The sequence below is a fragment of the Amblyomma americanum genome, chromosome 1 (assembly GCF_052857255.1).
Source record: "Amblyomma americanum isolate KBUSLIRL-KWMA chromosome 1, ASM5285725v1, whole genome shotgun sequence".
Lineage (NCBI taxonomy): Eukaryota > Metazoa > Arthropoda > Arachnida > Ixodida > Ixodidae > Amblyomma > Amblyomma americanum.
Genome location: NC_135497.1, coordinates 156,906,664 through 156,918,905, shown reverse-complemented (window position 1 = coordinate 156,918,905; position 12,242 = coordinate 156,906,664). Strand labels below are relative to the sequence as shown.

General features: G+C 47.2%; 1 pseudogene; it reads left to right on the top strand.

The window, feature by feature from the left end:
- Positions 1-5,057: 5,057 nt before the first annotated feature.
- On the top strand, positions 5,058-11,231 carry LOC144114421 (uncharacterized; annotated as a pseudogene).
- Positions 11,232-12,242: the final 1,011 nt, after the last annotated feature.

Here is a 12,242-nt window from a genome sequence, read left to right as displayed (position 1 = left end):
GGCCGCGTCGCGGTAAAAGCTTGTCCTCCCTCCGTAGAGGGAGCCTAACCGATTCTGCAGGCATTTTCAATAAAGTTGCTCTCTCTCTCTCAGGAACCGGCAAGGTTGCTTGATGTTTGCATAGGCAACCCATTATTAAACGCGACAGAAACGTCACACGGAGTGTGTTGATTTTATTACCAGCGTATTTTTAGATGCAAGGCATTATTCCACACGATTTCATTAGAATAAACAGTTTTTCTTCCACCGCGGTAACAGCTCCCATGTGACCGCACGTCGCAGGCCATCTCGGCGCTCCCCAACGGTCAGTCGCAGAGCGAACTCGCCGACACTGCGACTGAATACCAACCGGACGGAACTCGATCGCAAGCCGTCTGCGACTAGACCGACGGCTCACCCCTGTCACAGGCCGACAGAATTCTCAGTGTAGCAGGCGAAAATCGTATGCATGTGAAACGGGTCTTAGTCGTCGCATGGTGTTCCGAAGCCCATTTAAATTAATCCCGCGTTTTTCGTCGTAGGACAACTTGAAATGCTGGAAGGACTTAGGTTTTTCTTCCGTCCAAAAGAAAGCTATACATATCGCCTGTGTGCCTCTTCACGTAAATGCCCTTATTCGGGTGCTATTAAACAAAATTACAAGTCGTCTGTAAAAAACATTTTCTATGGCTGCCTCTTTATGGAGGCAAAACGCTAAGGCGCCCGTGTGCTGTGCGATGTCTGTGCACGTTTAAGATCCCCAGGTGTTAAAAATTATTCCGGAGCCCTCCACTACGGCACATTCTTCCTTGCTTCGTTCACTCTCTCCTTTATCCCTTCCCTTACAGCGCGGTTCAGGTGTCCAACGATATATGAGACAGATACTGCGCCTTTTCCTTCCCCCAAAACCAATTATTGTTATTACTAGGTCTCCACTCACCCACACGGCCGGTTGTGTGCCTTTCCTTTCGTGAAAATGAACGGCCTTTGCAAAATTGTCAACGCCAATGAAATCTATGAACGGCGTCGGCTCACTTGTTTCGTTTGATTTTTGAGGAAAGGAAATTGCACTGTAGCCGTCTCATATATCTCGGTGGACACCCGAACCGCGCCTTAAAGGAAGTGATAAAGGAGGGAGGGAAAGAAGAAAGAGAAAACTGAAAATTGAAAGTTGGATTTTGAGGAAAGGCGCAGCGGCGGAACACCTGTGGCTCAGTGCTACTATTGGCGCATGCGCAGTAGTGACTAGAGAGAGAGAGAGAAAGAAAAAATATCTGCGGCGAGGCGCGCGTTGTGACGTCATGTGCCCCCTCGGAGCACCTCCACGGCGAAATCGCAAGTTCGCGGCAGGTCCTCAAGTTGGGAGTCCACAATACGTTTGACGAGCTAAAGGAAGCTCAAATAGGGGCCCAAATGTGCAGGCTCCAGCAGTCAACCACCGGCCGAGCGCTCCTCCGAAGGCTGGGCTACTTAAGTGAAGAAGTGGAAGATAGGGTTGCGTGCATACCTGATAACATTCGCCAAACACAAAGGGTGTGCCCAATCCCTCGCAACATGGACCCTAATCTGCACGCAGGGAGAAGGACTGCGAGAGCAGAGTATGTAGAAAAGCACTTAGCTGAAAAAAACAAATGTAGTATACACAGATGCGGCTTTGCATCGATGGAACAGAAACACGAAGGCACACAGAGTAGTATCAGTGGTGGTGAACCATCAAGGGGACCTAGTCACCAGTATATCATAGAGCGGCTGCAGAGTATCCGAGCGAGAAGAAGCTGCTGTTGCGCTAGCAGTAGCTGAAGGATACCGCAGAAATAAATCGCTCACAATAATCACTGACTCCAAAGAAGCATGCAGGCACTACACTAATGGTAGGATCAGCAAGGGAGCTCTACGCATCATCCTCCAGGCGGGACCCCCGAACAAAGAAATTCAGCACAAAATTTTCTGGGTGCCGGGGCACAACGGGGTGACTGGGAATCAGAGGGCCGACGATCTAGCTCGCGAGCTTACCAACCGAGCAGATACATCAAGTGACCCTGAGCCCACCACAGCGGTGGAACCATCGTACGCGGAAATCCTAAATCACTACAGAGGACAGAGGATAGCGTATCCTCCGCCACACCAGCTATTAACGCAATATGAGGCAGTCGGTTGGCGTAGACTGCAAACAGGAAGCTTTCATAACTTACACATACTTCACAAAATGTTTCCGAACCAGTACGCGGACACATGCAAGTGGTGTGGAGCCACCCCCACTTTATACCATATTACATGGGAATGTAAAAGCAATTATTCATTCCATAAAGTAAAAGAGCCCAATGCGGAACAGTGGGAGAGCCTGCTCACCAGCAGCGTGCTGGCGGTCCAAAAAAGACTGGTCCAGCATGCGTATGAGGTAGCAAGACTCAATGGGGCCCTGGAATAAGGGCACCACCCCTGGAAGACTTGGAACTTCAACATGAAGACACCCGGGTCCCGCTGAATCGACCAATTTTTGGCGCCAATAAAGTTTTTTCTTCTTCTTCTTCTTCGCGGCAGGTAAAGGTTTCGCTTTAATATTTGTCACTGCATATAAACCTGGGTGCCTAAGATTTGTCACAATGTTCGTTTTCAAACGCCATGCAACGCCGCGGTATAACTTCGCTCACACGACAGACGTGACTCCAAAGCTTGGTGGCAAAGCCCGGCGTTCCCCGAGGAGGCTCAACTAGATCCTGCAGAACCTGCTTTTAAACGACTGTGTTTAGTAATGAGAAGCATGACAAGTGACCCCCGCACTATCGAGCTGTAGCGAGTTATGCAAGGCAGCTACGAATACTGTACATGCGCGTGCGTAGAGTCACTTAGCTGGATGGACATTTTCAGTGTACCTTTCGGGCAGCAGCATAACGCCTGCGCACAACTCGAGGGCTGTTGCTTCAACGAAGAGCGCGGATGTGAGCCGAGGTTAAGCTTTTGGATTCCATGGCTCTGCTTCTTCGAACGGAGCTTGGGCCTTTGTGTACGATAGGGAGCTCACAACAGTCGGTGGAATTCTCTTTCACACTTTGCTACAATCAAGCTGAAAGAAATTTCCTCAGCTGCCACTACATAGCGATTGCCTATAGATCGTGCTCCTATTTTGACCCCAATCCTCTATCCAGACTTTTTGAAGCGAAAAGCTTCACTAGACTCGTCAACACCGGGCCTCGCGTGAGCCACACTACAGATTTGCCACAGCTGTGCATGCGCGAAACCGAATGACGTCACGCGGAGAGCAGGTGGTTGCTGCTCCGGCAGCCGTCGTAGCCACCGCGCGCCGACTCCATCGTCTGACCGTGAAACCGAGTGACGTCACGCGGAGTGCAGGTGGCCGCTGCTGCCGCAGCAGTCGTCGCCGCCGCGCGTTGCCTCCGTCATCTGACCATTCGCCATGGAAGGAGGAGAAGACCCAGAAGTGGTAGCGTGGGAGTTGGCTCAAAAGCAGCGAAGATATGAAAAGTGCAAGGCTAGACAAGCGGCTTAAACGCCAGAATCGTGAGAGGCATGCCTTGCTAAACGGCGACATAAGGATAAAAACCTAACAAAACAAGTGAGCCAACGGCGTTCATAGAGGTCATTGGCGTTGACAACTTTGCAAACTCCGTTCATTTTCACGAATTGAAAGGCGCAGAACCGGCTACGTGGGTTAGCGGAGACCTCAATCTCGCTTTTCGCTTTGTATATCCTGGATTAGCTGGGCTAATCTAATAATAATAATAATTGGTTTTAGAGGAAAGGAAATGGCGCAGTATCTGTCTCATATATCGTTGGACACCTGAACCACGCCGTAAGGGAAGAGATAAAGGAGGGAGTGAAAGAACAAAGGAAGAAAGAGGTGCCGTAGGAGAGGACTCCGGAATAATTTCGACCATTTGGGTGCTTTAATGTGCACTGACATCGCACAGTACACGGGCGCCTTAAGTGTTTCGCCTCCATCGAAACGCAGCCGCCGCGGTCGGGTTCGAACCTGGGAACTCCGGACCATTAGCCGAGCGCTCAAACTCCTGAGCCACCGTGGCGGGTATGGCTCAGTGGTTAGGGCGCTCGGCTACTGATCCCGAGTACCCGGGTTCGAACCCGACTGCGGCGGCTGCGTTTCGATGGAGGCGAAACGCTTAAGGCGCCCGTGTGCTGTGCGATGTCAGTGCACAATAAAGATCCCTTGTGGTCGAAATTATTCCACAGCCCTCCACTACGACACCTTTCTCTTGCTTTCTTCTTTCATTCCCTCCTTTATCTCTTCCTTTACGGCGAGGTTCAGGAGTCCGCCGAGATGTGAGGCAGATACTGCGCCATTTCCTTTCACTAACAACCAACAACCAATCATAGAAGGAAGAGAGGGAATTAACAAGGAGAACAGGCGCCTCACTAGGATCCACCTTTCCCAAAAAGCATGCACCCAGAACTAGACATGAAAGAAGAAAAAAGAGATCCGAAGCGCTGGAACTCATATACGACCCATGACTGCGATTGAATGGTACTGGTGCTGCCCTTTGTCCAATTCCTCAATGGCCTGGGCCGTCTTGCTAGCCCCGTCGATCGCTTTATCAATGTATCGGACGCAGTGCAGCTTGTCAAAACAGCTCGCCAGCTCAACGTCACTCAGCGAAATGCGGCAGCCGAAATATTAGGAAGAGCGGTGGTTGCCAGACCTAGCGGGCGCATCTTCGCGGGCCGCCGCTAATTCCCGCGAGGGGAGAGGCACTTGAATTTCCTTGGTTGTCCAGTCCGAGGGCCGTCCCCAGGCCTCTCAACTTCGTGGCGCAAGAACACGTGATGCGCGGGCCGCGGGCGAATGGTCCGTCGTGTGAATCGCCCCTTATGGTGCGGTTCGGATGTTGGCCGATATGTGAGAGAAATACTGCGCCATTTCCATTCCCCAAAGAGCAATTTTCAATTCTTTTCACCCGAATTACGCCGTAAGATTACCCGCCGCGGCAGCTCAGTGGTTAGGGCGCTCGGCTACTGATACGGAGTTCTCTGGTTCGAACCCGACCGCGGCGGCTGCGTTTTTATGGAGGCGAAAGGCTTAAGGTACGAACACACTGGCGGCAATGCACGCGCGGCACGCCGCCGGAGGCAAGAACGCCGCACGGCAGAAAGGACACATGACAGCGCTGATCTCGCCTTGTCTCGAACTGCGCGAGCATAGGCACTATTTCGCGGTTTTCGCGCGCTTTTTCCTTGCCGCTCGGTAAACAGACCACATAACAGCTCCTCGTCCCTCGTCATCTACCGCGCTGATCGCGTTGACTTTTGCATTGGCAGGTGCAGATGACGATGTTCTGACGACGATGAGCGTTTTGGTCATTGTGTGTTCTCTGCTGTTGCGACGGCGGCGCGCGCAAAAGGCACGCAGGCGAAGGTTTTGGGTGCACCCCTGCTGGCGCTACCGAGACGTTGAAGGGCAAGCGAATGCTTTGCTTCCCCGGCTGCGCGCCCGAGATGAAGGCTTCTTCCGAGAGTGAGTGATTACAACCTTTTTAAACGCGTAGTGTGCCGTGTGTGTGACGTGATAGTTATGTTGTCTTTGATTCTTGATTATAGCTTCCTTCGGATGCCGCCGAGCTCGTTCGACACACTGCTCGACCTAATTTGGCCTGTGATTGAGCGGCAGGACACTCCGTTCAGGCGGTCGATATCCGCACACGATCGACTTCCCATGACAGTAAGGTAAGTCCGAAAGTCCATGACCCGGTACTGTCCCGTCACAGTGCCTGATCAGCAGTCCCTCGGAAAATATTGTGTAAAACATACCGCATGAGCACTGTGATGCAACTCATCCCCCCCCCCCCCCCTCCTCATTTATCCTTTGATACGTATGTGATGAGAATACGCTTTTCAGATTTCTCGCAAACGGCGACACAATGAGAAGTTTGTCGTTCAACTTCCTGACAGGACCATCAACGGCTGGAATGATCGTATGGGAAACTTGTGCTGCATTATGGGAAATACTTCAGCCAATCTGTCTAAGATTTCCACAAACAGCAGAAGAATGGAAAAAAGTAAGTGCACTGCAGTCCGTTTTGTTACTGCGGAGAGGGTTTATAGTGTTGACAAGCGTCCAGCTTGCCTTTCTTTACCTCATTTGTTATGCTACTGACTTTCCCAATGCCCCCTGCGTGCCGACTTTTCAAATGTGTTGAACTCCTGAATCTCATAACGCATAAGACAACTAAAGGGTGCCTTATGCATTACTACGCTATTGTTTTGTCACAGTCTCATATTATATTGCCTCCCGATCACTCTTTCAGATTGCCACAGACATGCTTGTCGAGTGGAATTTTCCCAACTGCATTGAATGTATTGATGGAAAGCATGTGAGCATTGAATGTCCTGCAAATTCAGGGTCACGAAATTTGAATTACAAGAAGTCATTCAACACAATCCTCATGGCAACATGCGATGCACGTTATAGGTATGGTGCATTCATGGCAAAACAAAACTTTTGTTAAACTACTCGTTAATGGTGCATTTTTGTTGTGAATCATGAAAACAGCGTATTATATTCATTGAAAGAGAGTGCTATTGTATGCACTGAAAGAAAAGAGGACAGTTCAGTGGTTTAAGTTACATGACGAATTAAGGAGCATAGCGTAGACAGGTGTATGATTGCAATGGTTTGCTCATGCAAGGTGACAGTAAACATATTTGATTCTGCACAAATAGCAGCAGATGTTAAAATGGTAATCTCTGAATTGTGATTGTGTGTGGCCTGTATATTTAGTCAAATTATAATGCAGCACAGAAATGACTTTACGAGACTTGAACGCAGTAGTGACTTCAGAAGGAGCAAGAAGAAAGTCATGTGCTACATCAGATGCTAAATGGGCTACACTGAAACTTCTTGCTTTATTTCAGATTTGTGTATTTGGTCGTTGGCCACTACGGGGGAGAAAGCGATGGAGGAGTTTTGTTAAGAACGAAGTTGATGCACATATTGGGCGAGCCTAGTTTTAGGATCCCCCCAGCAGCAACAGTGGGCTCAGCGGGACTGATACCATACTTGATGGTGGGCGACGAGGCCTTTCCATTGAAGCCTTACCTCATGCGGCCTTATCCTCGACGTGGCAAGTTGCTTCAATTACTTTTAACACTGACATCTTCCTCTGATTGCCGAGATGAAATATTAATGCAGCTGTACTGTGTTACTGCTGCCACTGTTTGCCATAGCAGATACAGTTTCGTGCAATGCCTGCATACGGTAAAAATGGTCAAACAATTTCTACAAAAAATTTACAAATGCAGTCTAGCCTGCATGCATGTATATAGCAAGTCTTACAAGGAAAGGTTTAGTTTCTGCATGGAAAAAGAAATGGTTCAGAGGACTAAATTTCGTGTATACAGTGCAATATGAGTGTATTAAAATACTTATATTACTGACAATTTACATGTTATGTTGCATTTTGTGTGAAAGCAATAACATGATGCAGTAATAAAATGTAATGTTGACATATATGGTTTAGTTGAATGATTGCAAGCAAATGCATGAGCACTTTTTAACCTGTTTTACTGACTGGATAATATACTAAAATTCACAAGTTGTGGAATGCAGCCAAAGGGGGCCCTATGTAGCATTTCTTTCGCACAACTAAAGCATGCAAACATTGAACAAAAACCCTTATAATATCAGTTTATGTAGCATTTCAAATTGGCCGCACCGGAAACAGGCACCCAGAAGACATAAGATGTACGAACAGTTTTTTTTTTCTTTTCAAGTTGTATTCAGCGGGTGCGCACAGCTGCCAGTTATTTCAATGATTTTTAATTAGTGCCATTGCATTCTTCATCTAAGTATATACATGTTCGCTGCAATTTTAATGCCCTGACCTTTTGTTTTTTCTAGCTCTTCATGCCTACAGGGTCGGCCAGTACAGCGAGTACTTGAAGAGGGCAGTGCTTAATTACCGGCTGAGTCGTGCAAGAAGGCTCATAGAAAACAGTTTTGGTATCCTGGCTAGTAGGTGGCGAATACTGAAGAGACCCTTTCGAGCGTCAGAAGAAACCACTGAGAACATTGTAAGGGCATGTGTGGCGCTCCACAATTTTCTAATGAAAGATTCGGTGTTTTCAAAGACAACGTACAACCCTCCTGGATTTGTTGACCATGAAGACTGGGAGGGAAATGTCACAAATGGGGCATGAAGGAACGACAGTGGTGCCCTTTCTGGATGGACAGACCAGGGGTACCACTCTGCTCGGTAATTATTATTTCTATGACAGCATGAAATCAATAATAGTTTGCATTTCCTGCTTTATTTACATTAAAGCAATTGAAGCTCATAAATAACAAAACCTTCAAATCATTTTATTTATTTTGATCATTTAACACATGACATAAGATCTTGTTCATTACAGTTTGCGTTAAAAATTGTAGCAGTGCAAAAATACATGCGTATTGCATGTTTTCAACAGTCAGTAGGTACAGCTAACGACGAGGAGTAAAACACGCCCATTAGAACTGTGACCTCAGTCAGACAGGCAGAATAAGCTGTAGGAAAAGGTTGAACATCTAGTGCATTTCTGTGTTACAGGGCTGCATTGGAAATAAGGGATAGGCTGGCATCCTACTTCATGAGTGACGGCCAGGTGCCATGGCAGGAAAGTGTCGTGACCCGTGCAGGACGGCAGGTAATTTCCGATAACAAACTTCTCACACAGGTGACTTCCAAATATAAATGACATAATAGAAAACTTGTGAGCCTATTTAGTGGAACAGAAATAGGAAAAGAGTGTCGCCGCCTTGCGCGCAGCCGTAGGGTCTTCACCTGCCAGTTTGGCGACTTGTCTCCTTCTCGTCCTCCGCGCAGCCCAAGATGAGCAAGGCGTCGTCGACGTCAGGGGTCGTCGATCCATGTGACGTTGTTGCTCTTCGCCGGGGGAGATAATAGAGTTTTAGCCCCACCGTACGGTAAACACGGTAACTTCGGCAAATGCTAGCGTACCGCAAATGTGGCTAGGCAAGCCTGGCAACGGTAGTAATGGCAACGCGTTGCCGTATTTGCCTTACGACTATGCTTGTATGCGCTAAAGCTATCAAATTACGGTGCGTCGGCAGAATGGCCACTCACTGCAGGAGTTGCAGACAGCGCTGTTGTAGGACGCATAGCCTTTCTAAGCCGCTTTTAATCAGAGCTCTGAGGATCCCACAGGAGTGTGCGGCTTATATCCACGACGTTAACCAGGGCACACCTAAGAGTGTGCGGTAAAAGTATATGTGCGTTTCAGCGGATTCGCTTGTAGCATGATAGAATAACTGTGGTGAAAACGTCACTCTTGGACTATTTGCCCGTTTTTTTTTAATTTGAAAAACATGGCATTAAATAATGGAAAACCCGGTATTTGTAATATATGAAGCTCCTAGAGAAAGCGACTGAAGCGAAAGGTTATTCAAAAATCGTGTTTTTGTTACCCAAAAGGGGACTAAATTTCTGTCACTTTTATAAATGCCCATTGTGCAAACTTTGAAGGGCTTTTGAGCCCATGTCCGGCGGGGCATTGATACGGCCCTACCTTTGTCGTGCGCAGGTGATCATCCATCCCTTAAACGAAGAGCTATAATAGAAAGCCAGGCTCCTTCCATTCAAGCGGAATATGCTGCAAGGCATAGCGGCACTAACGACCATCTCTCCCAAATTCCTCATAACGTTTTAACCTTGAACATCAGCTGTTATAAGTCGAACTGTAGCAAAATCTAACTTCATTATCTATACTTTTGCAGATATGGTATCCTTCACATTTGTTTGTAAAAAATAACAATGGCGCTGAGTTTGGTTCAAGTGGACCTAGACTTACAGCACCCCGCATAATAAAGGCCATAATCATTAGCGATTGAGCGAGGCCACATGTATTAATATACACATTTCGGAGCTAACTCCTGGTGAGCCGCACGGTATTCGCAAGGTATATGGTATATATTGGGTTGTCGAGCTCATAACTGCCGTGCGCAAGCAAAGTGTTAGCCTGAACGTTATCAAGCTGAAGGAGATGCGTATTATGTTCATGATGGTGCTGTTGAACGGGTGAAGCCGACCCGTTCTTCTAATAGCGCCGATGACAAAACGTTTAAGAGTGCAGTGTTGTGCGAGTCGGTCAATCATTATCAACCAAGGGCACTGCGTACACACAAACAAGGACGAGAACGTTGCTTGTTGTGTACCCATCTCCTCCTTGTTTGCGTGTAAGCAGGAGTCTTTTTTGGCACTAAGTTTGTTTTGCCTCGGTTCGACAAACAGCACTTTACCGCGTCAGTTGTTACTATAGCTCGTCGTTTAAAGAGTGGCGGTGGCAGCGGCGTCCGAATAGTCCGCTGCCGGGCGCCCACCGGGCACTAGGTCTGGGCACGATGCCTCAAATAAGAATCTTTTGTAGCGATACCCGATACACTTAAAAAAAAATTGTATTTCCGATACTGATACGATATACCGAACGAAAATTGATTTTCGACACAGATACTTGATAGAGCATCGTTGGTACTTGGGTGCATCAATGAAATCGTCAAGATCAGTGAAGCTGATATTCTGATTTTCTAAGTTAAGAAATCTCTCCGGTATTTCTGGAATTTTTAATGTATTTTATATAGCGCGCAGTATTTTAGAGGGTTTACACAAATCCGACCGCCCGGATTTCTTTACGCTACCATGCCGATGTTAAAATCTTAGGATTGGAATGAAGCCATGATGACTTTGAAACGATCAATTCCATAAGCAGCCTAGCAAAATCTTTATTTTTTTTTCAACCCAATATTCTTCGTGCGAACTACTCTCTGCAACGTGTCTCTGCAATGCGCCTGCAAAATGTTTGAAATATTATTTCCGCTGCTCGTTTTGTCATGAATCAGACGCTGAGCTTCTGAAAGAATGCAGCATGTGATGTACCCCTGCGGATGGCTCATTCTTGAAGGAGTGATGGTTCTATGGCGGCTAACTGACGGTTGCCCTCTCTAGTGCCGGTGTAACGTTTCCTGGTCGGCTAGTTGGTGATGCAGCATGTGTGCAAACAACATGGGGGTCCTCAGTAGGAGTCCCCTCTTTCCCCAGTTTATACAACCTCATGAGCAGGCGAAGTCGACGTTGCCTCCTTTGTGTCTGTAATAAATTTTTGGAAAGGGGCGACGGTGATCTGCGCTCTGCTGTCGGGTATGGGTACTTGGGCCGTTTAAGGATAACTTGGTATACAAGTGCTGATTGCACATTTATTCCCTGGTCTGTTTGTTGCAGACGCTGTAGCTGTGCTTCCCATTGCGCTTCCAGCAATTCTGCCAGCGTGCCGCGCACCCAGAACTCATCCAGTTTCTCTGTAGAGGTACGTTATGGGAGTCTCAGAGCCATCTATGTTGCTTTGCTCTGGAGGGTTTAAAGGTTTCGAAGCTCTGTCTTTGTGGGGTTTCGGTACAGTAGATCATAGAGGGAATGACTATGCAGTAGTGACTGCTTTAGTCGTAGTGGAACTAGCACTGTCTATGTACTCTTCAATGGACCATAGAACCTAGTCTCAGATTGTGTTGTCTTCTTCAAATTATACGTCCGACATTAGGATACATGCTTTACCACTTGTTTTGGCTTACGAATAATGATTCGTAAATAATTTATAATTGGATTTCTTCTGAGTGGTGTTTCAGTTTCATCAACCGAACGATGGCTGTGACGCATCAGGAGAGTTTACGTCACGTAAAGCACGAAAAAAAAAACTGCAATACATAACCGCTGATGCTGCGTTTTTTGTCATTCCATCCCTCGAAGAAAGCTGGCCTAAGCTTTTTCGTGAAATAAACTACGTATCAGCAATTATGTTGCCGCTTCTTTCCGTGCGTCACGTGGCCTAAACCGTCTTGCACGCCGCAGCCATCATTCGGTTGATGAAATAGAAACACCTGACGGAATAATAATAATAATAATTGGTTTTTGGTGGAAAGGAAATGGCGCAGTATCTGTCTCATATATTGTTGGACACCTGAACCGCGCCGTAAGGGAAGGGATAAAGGAGGGAGTGAAAGAAGAAGAATTTCTATTATAAATTGATCGTACGTACAGACCACGTGGTGCACCATATATCCTAATGTCTAACACAGCATTTGAACGAATAAAACACACAACTAAAATGAGGTGTCTCAAGCCCTTTAGGAGCCCTTTTCACCGAGTCCACTCCTGTGATTTTGTTAATCATCTGCACGATGGACATCGTTTGTTGCTTGGCTATCTGTATGGCGTTGGCTGCCTTCGCATCTGCTTGTACACGTG